The 21,111-nt window shown below is 41.8% G+C and overlaps 1 protein-coding gene across 1 annotated transcript in view; it reads left to right on the top strand.

Annotated features, from left to right (window-relative positions):
- LOC124795774 (sodium/potassium/calcium exchanger Nckx30C) overlaps window positions 1-21,111 on the top strand; it is a 625,575-nt gene that overhangs the window by 546,129 nt on the left and 58,335 nt on the right. The gene's annotated exons all lie outside the window — the stretch shown is intronic.

Raw genomic sequence — 21,111 nt, 5'->3', positions numbered from 1 at the left:
GAACCATTTTCATTATTGAACTCACTGTTATGCCATTCATCAGCAGTACATGCTGCCCAGTCATGGCACCACTATAAATGCAGCTAATGTGTTAATGATGGCCTACATGTGGGACAGTGATTCGCTTGTCCAGCTGCTGCTTGTCTTCGACCAAAGCTGCAGGATGACACAGAATGTTGCAAGGAGTCCATTACTTATTCTTGGATGTCAGGTGCAGGTGTGTAGAGGTTGAAGTGTGTTTAGTGCACAGTCATTGTGGTTGTCAGATGAGTTCAACCAGAGCCTGGATGATGAGTAGGCCTGCCCTCACATTCCCATGCAGTCCAACATTGAGGCACTATCACACATGAAGCTTGATATAGCACAATTCAACCAGTCAGCCAAGTGGCAGCCCACAGTGAGGCCCATTTCAAACACTGGCAGGTGCAGATAACACTTTCTAACTAGAGTACACAGCATCCTCATGTTCTTCACAGTGACCACTCCACTGGTTGAAACCTTAAATTAAGAGAAGTGAGATTCTTGGGGAAAATTTAAGTGTGTATCTAAAGGATAGGCAAATGGGAAATAGAGATAGTGTATTTGTTGTAGTAGACAAAAAACTCAGATCCACAGATATAGAAATTAAAGCTGCACATGAGATTGTTTAGTTGAGAATTAGTATAAAGGGGGGGGGGGGGGGCATAAAATGATAATTGGATCCCTGTATTACCCACTAGACTCATATCTTGATGTAACTGAAAACTTTAGAGAAACCTCATTTTACTTGTACATAAGCTCCCCAGTCATACTGTAGTTATCGGTGGGGACTTAAATCATCCAATATTAAATGGGAAAACTACAATTTTGTTAGTGGTGAGCATGATAAGACATATTGTGAAACTTTGTTAATGCCATCTCTAAAAACAACCCAGAAGAAGTAGTTAGGAATGTAACTCATGGTGGAAATATATTATATCTAATGGCAACAAACACATCTGAACTCTTTGAGGATGTCCATTTCAAAATTGGTATCAGTAACTGTGGGTGCACTAATTTAAAAAAGTTTTTCAAGTACACAAAATAGGACAAATTTCTCAAGACCATACTGAAATAGCTATGCAGTGCATTAATCTTGTGCCCCATACTTGCTGAATGAATAGAAGTCTTATTCTAAGTGAGACTGATGGCCCAACAATTAAGATACTGGGTTTGTATCACAATCAAAACAGTTTTAAATTTCCAGTTGGCCACTCTAATTTAAGTTTCCTTAAATCACATCAGATGACTGACAGAACTTTCCCTATCTTTAAGACTGATAGCCTTTATTTCACTTCCTCTTACATGTAGTGTTTTTTCAGATATCTCATTTTTTTAATATATCTAAATATACCAACAGAGAAAGTCATGTCAAGTCATGATGAAATAGTGTCCTGTGATGGCTAGCAAATCTACAAACATAGTTCGCAGAAGAGCTTCTGTAAAGTTTGGAAGGTAGGAGACGAGGTACTGGCAGAAGTAAAGCTGTGAGTACCGGGCGTGAGTCGTGCTTCGGTAGCTCAGTTGGTAGAGCACTTGCCCGCGAAAGGCAAAGGTCCCGAGTTCGAGTCTCGGTCGGGCACACAGTTTTAATCTGCCAGGAAGTTTCATATCAGCGCACACTCCGCTGCAGAGTGAAAATCTCATTCTGGAAACATCCCCCAGGCTGTGGCTAAGCCATGTCTCCGCAATATCCTTTCTTTCAGGAGTGCTAGTTCTGCAAGGTTCGCAGAAGAGCTTCTGTAAAGTTTGGAAGGTAGGAGACGAGGTACTGGCAGAAGTAAAGCTGTGAGTACCGGGCGTGAGTCGTGCTTCGGTAGCTCAGTTGGTAGAGCACTTGCCCGCGAAAGGCAAAGGTCCCGAGTTCGAGTCTCGGTCGGGCACACAATTTTAATCTGCCAGGAAGTTTCATATCAGCGCACACTCCGCTGCAGAGTGAAAATCTCATTCTGGAAACATCCCCCAGGCTGTGGCTAAGCCATGTCTCCGCAATATCCTTTCTTTCAGGAGTGCTAGTTCTGCAAGGTTCGCAGAAGAGCTTCTGTAAAGTTTGGAAGGTAGGAGACGAGGTACTGGCAGAAGTAAAGCTGTGAGTACCGGGCGTGAGTCGTGCTTCGGTAGCTCAGTTGGTAGAGCACTTGCCCGCGAAAGGCAAAGGTCCCGAGTTCGAGTCTCGGTCGGGCACACAGTTTTAATCTGCCAGGAAGTTTCATATCAGCGCACACTCCGCTGCAGAGTGAAAATCTCATTCTGGAAACATCCCCCAGGCTGTGGCTAAGCCATGTCTCCGCAATATCCTTTCTTTCAGGAGTGCTAGTTCTGCAAGGTTCGCAGAAGAGCTTCTGTAAAGTTTGGAAGGTAGGAGACGAGGTACTGGCAGAAGTAAAGCTGTGAGTACCGGGCGTGAGTCGTGCTTCGGTAGCTCAGTTGGTAGAGCACTTGCCCGCGAAAGGCAAAGGTCCCGAGTTCGAGTCTCGGTCGGGCACACAGTTTTAATCTGCCAGGAAGTTTCATATCAGCGCACACTCCGCTGCAGAGTGAAAATCTCATTCTGGAAACATCCCCCAGGCTGTGGCTAAGCCATGTCTCCGCAATATCCTTTCTTTCAGGAGTGCTAGTTCTGCAAGGTTCGCAGAAGAGCTTCTGTAAAGTTTGGAAGGTAGGAGACGAGGTACTGGCAGAAGTAAAGCTGTGAGTACCGGGCGTGAGTCGTGCTTCGGTAGCTCAGTTGGTAGAGCACTTGCCCGCGAAAGGCAAAGGTCCCGAGTTCGAGTCTCGGTCGGGCACACAGTTTTAATCTGCCAGGAAGTTTCATACAAACATAGTTGTTCGTTTAGGCTACTTCTATAAGAGTCATGTGAACTGACAATAGTCTGAGCAAGCTACCAAAATGATCTCTTTAATACCATAGCACAAAATGTAATACGAGGTGTGGCTAGAAAAAAACCGGACTAGTACTGGTGAAACAATAAAACGAATGCAATAAGGCTGAAAGTCGCGTGGCCTGTCATGTGACTCTCGCTCCGCCTACTGCTCGAGTTTCATCTGCCTCCTGCACTCAGTCTGCCCGTGGCGTCTGTTTTAAGTAGTTGACATTTTGTCTGTGCGTCGGAAAATGTTGAGTGTACAGAAAGAACAGCGTGTTAACATCAAATTTTGTTTCAAACTAGGAAAATCTGCAAGTGAAGCGTTTGTAATGTTACAACAAGTGTACGGCGATGATTGTTTATCGCGAACACAAGTGTTTGAGTGGTTTAAACGATTTAAAGATGGCCGTGAAGACACCAGTGATGACACTTGCACTGGCAGACCATTGTCAGCAAAAGCTGATGCAAACATTGAAAAATCGGTAAACTTGTTCAACAAGATCGCCGTTTAACAATCAGAGCAGTGTCTGAGTTAACAGGAGTTGACAAGGAAAGTGTTAGGCAGATTCTTCATGAAAGTTTCAACATGAACAAAGTGTGTTCAAAAATGGTTCCAAAGTGTCTCACAATTGAACAGAAGGAACGCCGAAGAATGATTTGTTCTGACATCCTGGAAAACATTGAAAGTGATCCCACCTTCTTACAAAATGTTATTACTTGCGATGAATCATGGTTTTTTACTTACGATCCCGAAACTAAACGCCAATCGATGCATTGGAAAACTCCTGATTCTCCACGACAAAAAAAAGCACGAATGTCAAAATCGAAATTCAAGGCAATGATGATTGTTTTTTTTGACATCAAAGGGATTGTGCACATTGATTGGGTACCAGAGGGACAAACAGTGAATCAGCATTACTACATTAGCGTCCTGGCTACCCTACGTGAGCGAGTACGGAGAAAACGGAACGATTTGTGGAGAAAAAAGTCATGGATCCTTCACCAAGACAATGCCCCAGCTCACAGTGTGTTGTCAGTGAAGACGTTTTTGGCAAAACACAACATTCCCATCTTAGATCATCCACCCTACTCACTTGATTTGGCCCCCTGTGACTTTTTTCTTTTCCCTAAAGTCAAGTCAGCTTTGAAAGGAACTAGATTTGAGATTGTTGAAGCAGTAAAAGAAAAAGCGACGGAAGTAATGTATGGACTTACCGAAAATGATCTGCAGCATTGCTATGAACAGTGGAAAATTCGTATGGAGTGGTGTAGAGACCGAGGAGGAGAGTACATTGAAGGAGATAACATGAAATTGTAAATAATTGTAAATAAATGTTTTTTCCAGCATCAGTCCGGTTGTTTTCTAGCCGCACCTCATATATCACACAGGCACAAGATGTAACCCTTTGGACTATGAAGAGCTGAAGGCATGATGTAGCTTTTCAAACGAGCCACAGAATTGCTTGCTTTGATCTGATGTCACATTGAAATGAAATAAATATCATGTATGAATATGTCCTACACTTGTAAACATATTGCTTCTCAGACTGTTAGTGATACTGCACAAGCATCATCTCATGAAATCAATTGGGTTACTGGTGTTCACCACTACACAAGGTGGCCCAGAGACCACTTTCAGATCCTACAGCAAATCTTTACGAAGAATCACACATGCTCTATGCTCAAAGCATATGTTGGTAACACATGTTATGAGCAGTCAAGAGAAGGTATAATGGTGGAACACTTGATTTGTATAGCCACTGATGTAATGGTGTTTTTGTTTTGAGTGCAGAAAAAATCTGAGTATTCAACGTAACGAAAACCTTAACACACGAGGTGCTAAACTGCAGTCAAACTGAATTTTCAGAGATAAACACTGTATTTACAGGAGCAAATAAGAACAAACATGTAATAAATAATTTAACAATGTTCTTGATAATCTGCTTTTGCTGCTCCTTTCTGTTTCTGTTATTGATATACATAGTGCAGGAATTAATGAAAAGTGAAATTATCAACTCCAAATCCACATTTATTTGTATAGCTACAGATTAATCTGTCATCTCAACCAGTATCTCACTTTCACATTTGCTTTCTTTGTCAACTCACAAACAAACTGTCACCTTCCAAGCTAACCTAGTCCTTGTGTAACATTACAGATCAGTCTCTACGACAACCTAGATTTAATATTTACATTCATTGGCTTTGCCGACTCATGACAGAATTATCACCTTCCAACCTAAGCTAGCTACCAGGCTATGCTACTGATCAATCTCCCACCATGATCTACATTTCACATTCAGTGGATTCACAAACTCTCAACCAAATTGTCACCACACAACGTAATCTGGACCTCAGACTGTGCTACGGCTTAGTCTGTCATCACAACATAAATTCCGTCTTTCAGATGAAATCATTAATAATGTTTCAACACAGACGGTGCAAATGTGTAGTACACATCACTAAACAAATACTCCTGTATGCAGCAAAAGCAAAAAATGAGGACATGACCTTCCACACAACGCAAGTAATTCACATCTTCTTGTAATGACAATCAAGATCCATATTTCAGGAAAATTGTTAACATGCTGTACAAATCTCTTTATACACTGAAGAGCCAAAGAAACTGGTATACCTTCCTTATACTGTATAGGGACCGCACGGGCCCACAGAAGTGAAACTACACGACGTGGCATGGACTCGACAAACATCTGAAGTAGTGCTGAAGGGAACTGATACCATTAATCCTGCAGGGCTGTCCATAAATCAGTAAGAGTACGCAGGGGTGGAGATCTCTTCTGAACAGATATGTTCAATAATGTTCATGTTTGGTGGCCAGCGGAAGTGTTTAAAATCAGAAGAGTGCTCCTGGAGCCTCTCTGTAGCAATTCTGGACATGTGGGGTGTCACATTGTTCTGCTGCAATTGCCCAAGTCTGTCAGAATGCACAATGGACATGAATATATGCAAGTGGTCAGACAGGATGCTTACGTACGTGTCATCTGTCAGAATCGTATCTGGACATATCAGGAACCCTCATCATTCCAACTGCACACACACCACACCATTACAGAGCCTCCATCAGCATGAACAGTCCCTTGCTGACATGTAGGGTCTATGGATTCATGAAGATGTCTCCATTCACGTACATGTGCACCCACTCAATACAATTTGAAATGAGACTTGTCCGACAAGGCAACATGTTTCCAGACATCAACAGTCAATTGTCAGTGTTGACGGGTGCAGGTGAGGCATAAAGCTTTGTGTCATGCAGTCATCAAGGGTACATGAGTGAGTCTTCAGCTCCAAAAACCCATATTGATGGTGTTTTGTTGAATGGTTTGCACACTGACACTTTTTGATGGTCCAGCATTGAAATCTACAGAAATTTGCAAAAGAGTTGCACTTCTGTCATGTTGAACAGTTCTCTTCAGCCATCGTTGGTCTCATTCTTGCAGGATCTTTTTCTGGCCACAGAAGTGTTGGAGATTTGATGTTTTACTGGATTCCTGATATTCACGGTACACTCATGAAATGTTCGTATGGGAAAATCCCCACTTCATCACTACCTCGGAGGTGCTGTGTTCCATCGCTCATGCACTATAAACCCACATTCAAACTCACTTAAATCTTCATAACCTGCCATTGTATCAGCAGTAACCAATCTAACAACTGTGCCAGACACTTGTTGTCTTATATATGCATTGCCAACTGCAGCGCCATATTCTGCCTGTTTACATATCTCTGTATTTGAATATGCATACCTACACCAGTTTCTTTGGCACTTCATTGTATAGCAATAACAGAAATGTCAGTATGTGGCAACAGCAGAATATGAACCAAGGGGCTGTCCACAAAATATGATTTATCTGTAAGTTAATGGCACGAAGATACATCTAGTCAGCAATTGTACAATGGCTACCACATTCTATCCTCTCATTGTCTGCATCCAACTTGACATGGAGACGCATTGCCAACATCTGCTGTATAGTACAAACTAATATGATTGGATGGATCTTTTTAAGGTTTAGCTGTTTCTACTGAAATTTACTAAGCATAATGTAACAACTTTTCCTAGGCTGGTTTGAGGTGCATTGTGAAAGATTTAAGACACAATCCTCAGCAAAATGTTTGCCAGATGTGAAATCATTTGTACATGCAAGCATTGGTTAAGACATATGATTAATATCTAAGACATTATTGGCAAGAAGTGAAATGCCACTGGTTGGTAAATCATCAGTTTTAACACCAACAGTTTTTTAACTTAGAAAGTCTTTTACAAAATGTTTCATATCCACTGACTGTTGACCTGTATTACAAATCATGAGATATGTCCCTTTCTCAGCAACCATTACTTTAGCATCATTTCTACTGATTTGTAGGTCAGCTTCCTTATGTCATCACAGAAGCAGGCTACTTCTTTTCTGAAAGATACACACTTCAACAACATCAGTATACAGTTTAAATTTTCATTTTCTTCTAACTGTATTTTAAAATCACTCTTCACTTGCCTTGCTATGGTAGATGGACACTGAACAACTTAAGGAAATCTGAAAAAGGCATCAACAACTAACAGCCAAAAGGTGTCGAGATAAGGTCCAGCAAAGCCTATATGGATTCATTCCCAAAGTGGCATGGGTGCTGGCCACAGGAAAAAAACTGTGTGTGGTGCTGCCTGTTGCCTAGAACACTGGCAGCAGGCTGTGACCAGATGCTTCACCTAGTGATCAATACTAGGCCAGAACATATGTCGACGTGCCCGTTTTTGTTGCGGGAGGCTATCCAGTGACCTTGATGTAACAGGGTTAGAACCCCCTGTACAGCAGCACTGGAAGCACAGTGTAGGGAGTATCCCCTTCAATCAGCAACAGAATGACAATATCCAACAGAAAAGATAATGACAGAATAAGGAGAAGTTTTGGATTCAGTCACATGCTCAGCCTGGCAGATAGTCAGGTCACGTGGGTCGTATCATGTGCACAACTTGTTAAGCACTCAGTCTGCTGCTACCACTGAAGCTATCCTGAAGCTGGTAATGGGGAAAGCATCAACAGTGTGCCTTGCTTTTGTGTCAAGTTGAAAACACAGCAGTTCTTCTTGAACAAAAAACAAATCGAGCCACATGGGCTGCCGAGAAAATACATCCCCATTAGCCTGCCATGATATAGGACAGAAATATATTTTGCAACTGTACTCAACCAAAAATAAGGTCCAACAGTGAAAGCAATGAGCAGCTTTGTCAGGTAAAGCAGCTGAAGGATAAGTTATGAAAACTAAAGGTTTACAACCTGTGACTAAGTGGAATTTTGTATCTTATAAGAATATATGAAATTTTCTGATGGCATAAATAACCACAAGTTTTTTTTTTTTTTTTTTTTTTCCCCTGTGCATAATACTGCTGTGCTGTGTTAAGTGTTTTGGAATCAAAAGCAATAGGTGATTCAGAGTCATCCATATGATGATAAGCCAGAACTGGCTCCATGTTCATGCTGGGATACATCTGTGGCCAAGACTACATGTTTATCAGGTTGGAAGGCCACAAGGCAAGGCATGGAACATAAATTGTTTTTTAGTTCCACGAACGCTTGCTCACAGGCTGGTGACCATTTGAAAGCAACTTCTGCATGAATCAACTGGTGCAGAGAGTGAGCCAGAGTGGCTGCACCCAAAGAAACTTATGACAGTAAGCTATGTTACTAAGGAATGCCTGTAGTTCCTGCAAATTGGTCAAACAAGGCAAAGTTGCCATAGCAGCAAGATGCTATTCCACTGATTGAACACCCTGCTGTGAAAGTACATGGCAGGTATGCAATAGATGGTTGAAAAATTTTTGGCTTACTAAGATTACAATTAAGGCATGTGGTGAGGAAACAGTAAAGAGAGAAAATATGTTACATAAGTTTTCTTCCATTGTAGCACCAGTTATGACAATATCAAGATAGGTGATGCAGCAAGGAAAATCTGCCATAAGTTGCTCCAAGAAACATAGAAATTGCCACAAGTTTCAAGATTTAACATACTTTTTAGAGACCACTCACATTATATATTAGTTCACTTGGAAGTATTCAGGTTCTGCACTGGAATGATGATAACTATTATGTCAATGAAAATTAAATAGTAAGAAATGATATTCTGTTGCAGTATACATAACGTCACTTAATGGCAGGTATTACTTAAGCCATCTGGATAATACCTCCTTGTTATTATGTTTTATCATGATGATTTCATGGGTATTTATCCTTATACAACACCTTAATATTCACCAACAGTTCACACTTTCTTCACACGTTTTCCATTATCTTTTCTCAACATCAAGTTAATAAATATGATACTACTGTCATAAATTCGTGACCTGTATTCAGAGAGAATGGGATTCAAATCCTCACTCAACTAACCTGAATTTGGTTTTCAGTGATTCCCAAAACATAGGATAAACATTAGGATGATTCCTTCGATGTGACCTTGAACTATAATCTTAACTGTTACATCTAGCCACTGTTATGTGCATAACATACTGGAAAATTACAACTCTTGAACTGGGCTAGATGACACGAGGGAGGAGCAAGATTCAAATTCGGTCCAACCCTCCTGATTTCCTTAAATCACTATAGTGAATGCAATGTTTGTTCCTTCAAAATATCTCCCTTAGTTGTGTGAGGTACCTATGTCAAAATCAGACTAGAGCTCTGACTTAAAAGACCTGAGTATCCGTGTGATTCTAAATTCCAATCTTCTTTCCTTTCATTACACTAACATTGTCATTTGAATTCCTATGGCCTCTTACTTCAGACAACATTATATGAATCCGAAACATTAAGTAAAACGTATCACAGAGCTACATGGCAACGTAATTCTCCACAAAACCAACATTTCAAAGTTATTTTATGTGAACAATGTACTTATTTCACTCTACAAAGTTATTTCAGGATATTTGGTTACTTCAAGCTTGGTCCATAGGTTCTGCTGATAAGATTTTCCCTTGTTTGTGCATTTTATCTTGCTTTCTATAACACTTAAGTTGAGGTACCATTAATTACACTCCTGGAAATTGAAATAAGAATTCATTGTCCCAGGAAGGGGAAACTTTATTGACACATTCCTGGGGTCAGATACATCACATGATCACACTGACAGAACCACAAGCACATAGACACAGGCAACAGAGCATGCACAATGTCGGCACTAGTACAGTCTATATCCACCTTTCGCAGCAATGCAGGCTGCTATTCTCCCATGGAGACGATCGTAGAGATGCTGGATGTAGTCCTGTGGAACGGCTTGCCATGCCATTTCCACCTGGCGCCTCAGTTGGACCAGCGTTCGTGTTGGACGTGCAGACCTCGTGAGACGACGTTTCATCCAGTCCCAAACATGCTCAATGGGGGACAGATCCGGAGATCTTGCTGGCCAGGGTAGTTGACTTACACCTTCTAGAGCACATTGGGTGGCACGGGATACATGCGGACGTGCATTGTCCTGTTGGAACAGCAAGTTCCCTTGCCGGTCTAGGAATGGTAGAACGATGGGTTCGATGACGGTTTGGATGTACCGTGCACTATTCAGTGTCCCCTCGACGCTCACCAGTGGTGTACGGCCAGTGTAGGAGATCGCTCCCCACACCATGATGCCGGGTGTTGGCCCTGTGTGCCTCGGTCGTATGCAGTCCTGATTGTGGCGCTCACCTGCACGGCGCCAAACACGCATACGACCATCATTGGCACCAAGGCAGAAGCGACTCTCATCGCTGAAGACGACACGTCTCCATTCGTCCCTCCATTCATGCCTGTCGCGACACCACTGGAGGCGGGCTGCACGATGTTGGGGCGTGAGCGGAAGACGGCCTAACGGTGTGCGGGACCGTAGCCCAGCTTCATGGAGACGGTTGCGAATGGTCCTCGCCGATACCCCAGGAGCAACAGTGTCCCTAATTTGCTGGGAAGTGGCGGTGTGGTCCCCTACGGCACTGCGTAGGATCCTACGGTCTTGGCATGCATCCGTGCGTCGCTGCGGTCCGGTCCCAGGTCGACGGGCACGTGCACCTTCCGCCGACCACTGGCGACAACATCGATGTACTGTGGAGACCTCACGCCCCACGTGTTGAGCATTTCGGCGGTACGTCCACCCGGCCTCCCGCATGCCCACTATACGCCCTCGCTCAAAGTCCGTCAACTGCACATACGGTTCACGTCCACGCTGTCGCGGCATGCTACCAGTGTTAAAGACTGCGATGGAGCTCCGTATGCCACGGCAAACTGGCTGACACTGACGGCGGCGGTGCACAAATGCTGCGCAGCTAGCGCCATTCGACGGCCAACACCGCGGTTCCTGGTGTGTCCGCTGTGCCGTGCGTGTGATCATTGCTTGTACAGCCCTCTCGCAGTGTCCGGAGCAAGTATGGTGGGTCTGACACATCGGTGTCAATGTGTTCTTTTTTCCATTTCCAGGAGTGTATATCAACTAAAAGTGTTTTTCTCAGCACTGTGTATTTCTTTAGCATTACTTTACAATGAATTTTAACAGACATCAGCACTATTATTAGCTAGTAATGTAAGACTGACACTCCCATTGTGCAACAAATCACCAACATAAATTGAGAAAATTAAAGGTCATGTTAGGACTTCCTGGGTTATACCCAATTTATCATTATTTCTCATACACTTTTGTCACAAATGATAAAGTATGAATACATAATATAAAAAAGGCAGCCACTTACCTGTAAAACAGATACCCAATGGTCCACATGTGTGGTAGCAGCATGAGTGGTTACTGAATATCAGTTATCAAAAGTAGTTGCCAGAGTAGATGGAGATGGGAGGAGCGAGGTTGGGGAGACATACTAGTCAAGGATGGGGTAGCACAGTAATGTGAGGCAGATCTTTCAGTCAGATGACCCAGCAGCTGCACAAAAAGATGAAAGATTTCAGAAGGTAAAGCATGCTGTGGATAAAGAGAGAGACAGGGGGAGGGGGAGGGGGAGTGGGTGATAAGGGAAGAAAGCAAAGAAAGGTGGTGGTAAAGAAGGAGACAGTAAGGGGAGAAAGTAAGGGTAAGGAATGGAAAAAAGGTGGAAAGGTGCATAAAAAGGGGGAAAGAGAGAGAGAGGGTGAGGGGGGGAAGGAGATAGGGTGCCCGCAGTGAGGAGACTAGGATGAGAAGTAGTAAATGATCTAGACATGAAGAAATGATGTAGACAGAAGAGAGAAGGGAAAAGGTAAGGTGAGTCAGTGGGAAACAAATTATAGGAGGCTGAGGCAAGGGGGATTACAAAAGTACAGGATATACAAGAGGCGCAATTCCCATCTGCATAGTTCAGAGAAACTTGTGCTGGAAGGGAGTATCCAAATGGCCTATGTAGTGAAGTAGCTTTTGAAGCTGAGACTATAATGCAGTGCTATTTAGTTAGAGTTTGTTTTGTTAACAGCACTGGAAGAATAAAATTTGAGAAAATGTAACTGAGACCTTTAAGCTTTGAATGGAAGGCTTGAAAGATTCCATACCAACCAATATCTTATTTAAACTCGTATAACAATAACATTATGACAGTACATAAGGAAACAGGCAAGTGAGTGAGACATTAAAATATGATTAAAAGCAAAAGAAAATTAAAGATGTGTGTTTGATGTTACTGAAGTGTGTACCTCCTAGAAAAGAAGTAGACAGCTTTTGTGATGGAGCATCAAAACTGACCTACACATCAGTAGAAATACTACTAAAGTAATGGTTGTTGAGAAATAGAACATATATCATGAGTTGTTTATCATTGCCTCATCTTACCTTTTCCCTTCTCTCTTCTGTTCATCCACTCCTCCATCTAGATCATGTACTGTCTTCTCCCACCCCACATGTAGACGCTTTCTATCTCTTTCTCTCTCTCTTTCTTTCCCTCTCCCTCTCTTCCCCTTTTTTTCCACCGCTTATCCTTACCCTCCCACCTCCCTGTCTCCCTCTACACCAACACCTCCCTCTCCTTTCCTCCCCTCTCCCCCCCCCCCTATCTCTCCCTAACCCTTGAAAGCTTTACCCTCTAACCTCATTTCGTCTCGTTGTGCAGTTGTTGAATCTTCTTCATTTTTAACAATACAGAGAAGTGAATTACATTGGCATTCATAAAATCTGGCATTTGACAAGAACATGTGTAATACTGTCCAAGGATCCCCCAATATTATAGACTATATCACAGAGATTTTCTTTATTACTGAAGTCATTTTTAATTACTGTTATTTTGAAAGAATATCCCATTAAAATTCATCAAATGTTGTTACTCAGTATAACTGAGGTGCCACATGCATAAACAGATGTGAATCAGCTTTGTTTGTAATCTAACTGACCTGTATTAAACCACTGATACATATCATCTTAGACACACACAGAAATTACATGTCACACTGAGAATATCTGTTGACTCCCATAATTCACTAATTAAATAAAGATTGTAGATACGATAAACTAGCCAAAAATTCCTACAGCATAGTGTATCTAGGTAACAACTGTAACCCATAAATACGTTCATTTGGTGGTTTGCCACAAATCTGTGCCATAAGCACTGGGTACACTCTCAATACAAAGTAAACTAGCTAGAAGCCAACAGCAAATCATTACAAGTGTTTTGATTAGTCAGTGGCTGTACCTTCAATGCATTCAGTTCAGATCTTTTAAAATAATTATTGCAGCCAAGGTTGTAACTTCAATAATTTTTGGGTACTGCACAAAAAGTTATTAATGATGACATTCATTACTAGAAAATCGGAAAATGAGTATTATGAGAAGGATACATATACTAGAATGTTGAGTCACAGACAGGCACAACAAAAAGCCTGTTATACATTTTAGTTTTTGGCCAAAAGGCGTTCTTTTATAGTAGAAAACACATACACACATTCATGCAAGCACAATTCACAAACACACATGACCTCTGTCTTTGGCCACTGAGGCCAGACTATGAGCAACTGCACCTGATTGGAGGAGCAATCCTTGAGTGGTGGGGGTAAGGAGGAGGCTGGTGGAGGGAGCAGGGATATCAGAATAGGGGTGGTGGGGATGTAATGCTCTTTGTGGGAGCATGCAGGGACATGGTGGGGACAGGGCAGGGCTGCTAGGTGCAGTCAGGTAGGTTCAAATGAGGGAGGGGCCAAATGGAGTTAAAAAGTACAGGACAGGAAAAAAGAGTAGTGGGTGCATTGGTGGAATAGAAGGCTATGTAGTGCTGGAGTGGAACAGGGAAAGGGATATGTGGGTGAGAGACTAACAGTGGGTGAGGTCAGGGTTTACAGGAACATAGGCCATATTGTATGGAGATTAACCCACCTGTATAATTCAGAAAACCTAGTGCTGGTAGAAAGGATCCAGATGGCACAGGCTGTGAAGCAGTTACCAAGCTGAAGCACATTGTGTTGGGCAGCATGTACAGTAATTGGAGATTCAGTTGTCTCTTGTCCACAGTCTGTCAGTGGACATGCATGTAGACCGACAGCTTGCTAGTTTTCATGTCCATGTAGAAAGTAGCACAGTGGTCACAGCTTAGTTTGTAGATCACACGACTGCTTTCACTGGTAGCTTTGCCTTAGATGGGATATGTGATGCTTGTGACCATACTGGAGTTGGTGGTTGTGGGAGGATGTATAAGACAAGTCTTGCATCTGAGCCTATTGCAGGGACGTGAGACATGAGACAAGGGATTGGGAGTAGAGATGGAGTAGGGATGAACAAGGATACTGCGTAAGTTCAGTGGGTGGTGGAATACAACTGTGGGAGGGGTGGGGAGGATAGTAAGTAGGATATTCCTCATCTTACAGGACAACAAGAGGTAGTCAAAACCCTGGTAGAGAATGTGATTCAGTTGCTCCTGTCCTGGGTGGTGCTGAATTATGAGGGGACTGCTCCATTGTGGCTCAAAAGTGGGAATGAAGGTGGTGGAAGGTGAACTGGAGAGACAAGGCACTTGAGATTTGTTTCTGTACAACAGATTCAAGACCTGTCCAATACATCCTCCCACCACCACCTACTCCACTCCAAAACACTGGCATCACCTATCCCATCAAAGGCAGGACTACCTGTGAAAGCAGTCAAGTGATCTACAAACTTAAGCTGCGACCACTGTGTTGCTTTCTAAATGGGCATGACAACCAACAAGCTCTCTGTCTGCATCAATGTCAACCATCAAACTGTGGCCAATAACATGCTTCCCAACACAATTTGCTTCACTTTAATGACTGCTGTGCTGTCTGGAACCTTCCTACCAGCACCAGCTTTTCTGAATTTTGCTGGTGGGAACCATTTCTGCAATGTATCCCTTGCCTCAGCCTTCAGTAGTCCCTGTCCTTAACACACCTATGCCTTTCCTTGTTCCCACTTCAGCATTACACAGCCTTCTATTCCAACAATGCAACCACTAGTCTTTTCCCCTCCTCTACTTGTTTCCCACTCCCCTTCCCCCCACAAACCTCCCAGCTGCATCTAGCAATCCTACCCCTTGCCCACTATGTCCTTGCATGCTCCCACAACCAGCACTACATACTCCCCACCCCTACCCTGCTATCCCTCCCTGTCCCCACCCCAGCCTCTTCCTCATTCCCACCGCCCATGGATTGCTTCTCCTATCAGGTGCACTAGCTCAAAGACTGGCCTCAGTGACCAGAGGCAGCGTTCATGGGTTCATATGTGCTTGCGTGAATGTGGGTGTGATTTCTACCTTAAAAAAAGGTCTTTTGACCAAAAACTCAAATGTATAGCAGGCTTTTTGTTGTCCCTGTCTGTGACTCAACATCTCCTATATGTGGTGAGTAGCAATCTATTCTTTTGATAATATTGTCAGCTATATTATTTATGTGATGATAATATGAACTGCAGTGTAATTTGATATTTTATTTGCTGTTCTACTTCTAGGAAATACTATGAATTTGTTTGAAAAGTCGTTTTTGTATGTTCTTTGACAGCTGTCAGTATCAAAATATCAGTAATATAGGGTGGTTACAATCAAACTTCTGGTACTTGAGTTAGTGTAAATGAAAAACTACTTACCATATGGGTACCCAGCTTTACAGGAATAATTTTCAGACTATGTACTGCTGGATTTTCATTGTTAGTAGTGTTAGTGTCATGACTTGTCATTAGGTACTGACACTGGTATGGCAATGCAGGGTTGAAACAAAAGCATTAGTGTGGATTAGAGGTGCAGGCAGTCAAAATGGGTTTGGACAGGCTGAGCAGGGCTTTAATCGTAAAGCTGTTTTATCAAAACAGCAGCAATAGTGCTGCTGCTCTTCATGAGTATTGATACATTAAAGAAATATGGAAAGGTCTTTTTTCCACATCAGAGTTGAACAATATGGTTTGTAAGTTTGAATTAAGTGGTGATTTGGGAATTGCTCCAGAGGCTAATGGCCAACTGTGCCACAAACTGTTGAAGAAGTATTGTTCCCACAGCTGAGTATGTTGGATGCAATGTGCAGTCTTCAAGCAGAGCATAAACTATGTCACAACAACTACACATTCAATGGTCCACTGTTCAAAATGTGATGCACACAATTGTGAAATGGTATCTATAATTCAGTTTCAGGCTGTGGTGGATGCAGATTGTACTCACATTGAGCAATGTTTGTAACCTGGAACGTAGGCTGAGCTGAAAAATATTCAGTAAGATGTTCACAAATACTTACCAGCTTATAAAAAAATAAGGGAAACTGATAGGTAATGACAGAGGCGAAGAAACTTCTGTAGAATTAAGAAAAACAAAACCAAACCATTATCTGGCAAGAAATGTGCTAAAGCCTATAAGTAAAAGTCAAAGTAGATGTGCTATGCACTGAAATATAAATGGTTTAATCGCTGGTGCTTCAAACAACAAAGGCTCCAAAATAGGCGAATTGGAAATCGTTTCGTCACAATGTGCAAATACTAGAGTTGTTTGTTTAAATGAGCACTGGTTTACTGAGGACACAATTAAAATTTTATCAAAAGGGGGAACTTATGGTTTGCAAGTAGCCTCTGCAGAAGAAACAGGTCATGTGGAGGATCATGTATACTTCTGCGCACTGGTGTAAATTATGAAACAAGAAATTGTTTTAATTATTTAAATGAAGAATGCTTGTTTGTGAGCCTTTTTAGAAGTAATGGACTTACCAGTAAATGTTGTAGTATCCTCAATTATAGAATCCCAGGCAGGTCAATAGGTATCTAACTTCCAAATTACACTAGAAGACCTTTGTAGAGGAAAAAAAAATTCTGGTAGCTGATGATTTTAATATTGATATTATATGTGATACTAGCTGCACTTCAAGATTCACTTATTTGGTGAAGAAACATGGTTTCAAATTGCATTTCGCCAATCAGCAACCTGTATTCACCATGTTCTAACTAATTATGTATATGACGAAGGGTATAACATAAATTTTGTCTAGATTTGGGCATTTCAGATTATTGTGCATTGTTGATTGAGCTGCCACAGACAGGCATTAACATTTCAAGTGTGAAAACCCATATGAGAAGGAACTCCAGCAAATAAAACTTTGTTAACATTTAGTAATAAGCTAAATGAGAAAATATTGTAACTCAAGTGATGAAAATTTTGAGAATTCCTAAACTGTTTTCTTGGTGTCTTTAATGAAACATTCCCACCTAGACCCTGCAGCAATAAAGTGACAAATAAATTACATGGATTACCCAGGGCATAAAAATTTCCAGTGTAAGGAAAAGGCAGCTGCACAGAGAATTGAAATATAATAAAGAGAATGATTTTGTAGCATATGTTAGAGTCTATAAATCTATATTTAAAAGAGTTATCAAGGCAGAAAAACAAATGGAAAATATCAGGCTAATTTTAAACCATAAAAATAAGACAAAGGCTGTATGCTGAGTCATTAAATCTGGGTTAGTGGTTAAAGCCTGGGACCAAGAAATTTCAAAAGTTAATATTGAAGGAAACACTATTGTAAGTCCAGCTCAAATACCACAGTTCTTTAATGAATTCTTTATAAATGTAACAGACTATCACAACAAAGTAAGTCCTCTTAGCCTAAATGAAAATTCTGAACACATTACAATTTTTTTAAAAGTTCCTATAAAGGACATAGAAAATGCAGTCCTAGCACTAAAAAACAAAAAATCAAAAATCTGTACATTGAAGTGGAATACCTACCAAAGTTGTTAGAGCAGCACACAACAAAATTGCTAATGCACTAATCGTTGTCTTGAAAAGGGCTGTTTCCCAAAGGTACTGAAATATGCTGAAGTCAAATTATTCTTCAGAAAGGGATCAAGAGAGGTCATGAGAAATTATCATCCTATCTCATTTCTCCCAGTCATATCTAAAATATCTGAAAAAGCTGCTGTTGTCTAAATCCAAAATTTCATTGTAAAATATTGTCACATAGAAGAAGGTGTAATTAGATGAATGATGAACACCAACTTCACTCAACAAAGGTTTATTCAGCACTTGCATATACCAGTGTGTGAAGTGAACTTCCTCCAGCCAGAACACAAACAGTATATATACGGCTACAGAACATTGCAGTACAATGATTCTTGACATTTGTGGATACTTCTAGAATGTACTCAAACTGAATATAGAAATTAAAATTGTACAGTCCAGGTGAGTTTTGAATTCATGACCTTCCATGCAACAAGTTAGTATCACAACCACTACACCACAGTGACTGTGTTAGTCAGATTCTTCTGCGACATTGCTCCCTCCTTAAGACAACAGCATCTCGGGTTACGTCCTCCTAGTCTGGGAACGAGTCATCAGTCCTGCATACTCTGACTCCTGATGACTGATGTTTACCATGGCGGTGATCTTCTTAGAACTTCCTTTGCCGAAACACTCTTCATCACATTTCCACTTGTTGCCTGTCACTGGAGCTTCGAATTTACCCTGGGTTGCAGGATCCTTATAGGGCTTCATTCAAAGGACGTGGACTGTACCTCTGATCTTTTGTCACCTTGAGTCAGGGTCAAAATCTTCACCTTCATAAGTAACATCAGACACCTATCTTACAACCTTATAAGATCCAAAGGAGCGCCTGAGGAGCTTCTCAGAGAGAACAACCTTCTGAAAAGGAGTGAAGATTCAGACGAGGTCACCAGGCTGGTAGACAACAGGGCAGTTGATCATGTCATACCTTCGGCGATCGTTTTCTTGAGCCTGCAGCATGTGTAGTTGAGCTAACTGCTGACCTTCCTCAGCTCTGGTTAACACCTGGCTCATGTAGTCATCATCCACGTCATCAGGATGTAACAGAAACACAGTGTCCATTGTTGTAGTCGCCTCACACCCATGCACCAGGAAAAATGGTGTAAATCCTGTGGTGTCTTGTTTGGCGGTGTTGTAGGCAAACATCACGAAAGGTAGCACCTCATCCCAGTTGCTCTGCTCAACATTCACAAACATTGATAGCATGTCGGCCAAGGTCTTATTAAGGTGTTCAGTAAGACCGTTAGTTTGCAGGTAGTTGTCATGTGATGAGCAATGTTGCACCAACAGTTTATCTTTGTCACAAGATTCGATTGGAAAACTTTCCTTGATCTGTAATTAACGACCTTGGGGCACCATGTTTTAATGCAATGCCTTCCATGATGAATTTGGCTACTTTGGATGCTTTGGCTGTTTTCATGGCTTTTGTAATGGCCTAGCGTGTCAGATAATCAGTGCAAACAATAGTCCATCTATTACCACTAGCAGACATTGGAAATAGTCCAAGGAGGTCAATTGCTACACGCTGGAAAGGCGTTTCATTTGGTGGAATTGGTATGAGTCGGCCACGTGGTTTCTGAAGAACTGCCTTTCTCCTCTTTCAGTCTAGACAGTGCAACACATGGTGATGGACACTCCTAAATAAATCTGGCCAGAAAAATCTCTTGTGGATTCTATTGTATGTCTTAATAAATCCTAAATGTCCGGCCTCAGGTGTGTCATGGATTTTCTGTAGAACATCTAAGCACATGTCTTTAGGAATCACTGGTAGCCACCTCTTTCCAAACGGATCAAAGTTTTTCTTGCAAAGTAATCCACTGACTACCTTAAATTGTCCGTTCACATCCTCTGGCCGATTTAAGACAAGCATAATTTGAGATATCTTGGTGTCCTTCTGCTCAGCAGAGAGATCCTGGAGTGCAGCGAGACAGTCACTATCTTCATCAAAGTCTTGTTGGTCTTGCACAGGGTTTCTTGAGATACAGTCAGCATCTTGGTGTTCTCTTCCGCTTTTGTACACTATGGTAATGTCATACTCTTGAAGACGTACTGTCTACCTGGTGAGTTGTCCTGTTGGGTCCTTGAGACCTGTCAACCAACATAGTGAATGATGGTCTGTAACAACTGTGAATGGCCTTCCATAGAGATACTGTTGAAATCTGCACATGGCCCAGATCGCTGCAAGACATTCTCTTTCTGTAGTTGAGTAGTTTCTCGCAGCTTTTGTAAGTGTCCGAGAAGCAAGGGCTATTAAGTTCTCTTTTCCATCCGAAATTTGCACCAGAACAGCACCGATCCCATATCTGCTGGCATCTGTGTGTAGTTCTGTAGGTGCTCTCTCATCATACAGACCAAGTACAGGGTTAGTCATCAGAGCATTTCACAGAACAATACTTTTAGGAATAGGAAATTCCGCTACAGATCTCACCTTTTCTGGGTTTGGCTACACACCTTCATTTGACACAAGGTGTCCAAGTATTCTGATTTCTTTTGCTCCAAAGAAACACTTTCTTGGATTAAATTTCAGTCCGCTTTGTTAGAGACACTTAAGACCAGCTCTCAGTCTTTTTATATGTTCATCAAATATCTCTGGGAACAGTATAATGTCATCTAAATAACAAAGACACATTGCCCACTTCAGGTGCCTTAGAAGATCATCCATTATCGATTCAAAAGCTGCTGGTGCTTTACACAAACCAAACGGCATTATCTTAAACTCATACAGGCCCTCAGGGGTGATGAATGCAATTTTCTCATGATCAGCCTCATCTACTTCGATTTGCCACTATCCCGAGTACATGTCCATGGTTGGGAAAAACTTAGCCCCCCATCAGACAATCTAGTGTATCGTCAATTCGTGGAAGAGGGTAAACATCCTTTTTAGTTAACTTATTAAGCTTCCTTTAATCAACAAAAAAGTGCCAACTGCCATGCTTCTTCCTGATGAGGAGCACTGGTGACGACAATGGGCTCTGTGAAGGCTGAATGATGTCATTCTTCATCATTTTCTCTATCTTGTCGCAAATTATTCGATGTTATATT

The sequence above is a fragment of the Schistocerca piceifrons genome, chromosome 4 (genome assembly GCF_021461385.2).
Source record: "Schistocerca piceifrons isolate TAMUIC-IGC-003096 chromosome 4, iqSchPice1.1, whole genome shotgun sequence".
Classification (NCBI taxonomy): domain Eukaryota; kingdom Metazoa; phylum Arthropoda; class Insecta; order Orthoptera; family Acrididae; genus Schistocerca; species Schistocerca piceifrons.
Note: the sequence above shows the minus strand (reverse complement) of the source record. Positions and strands in the feature narration are given on the sequence as shown.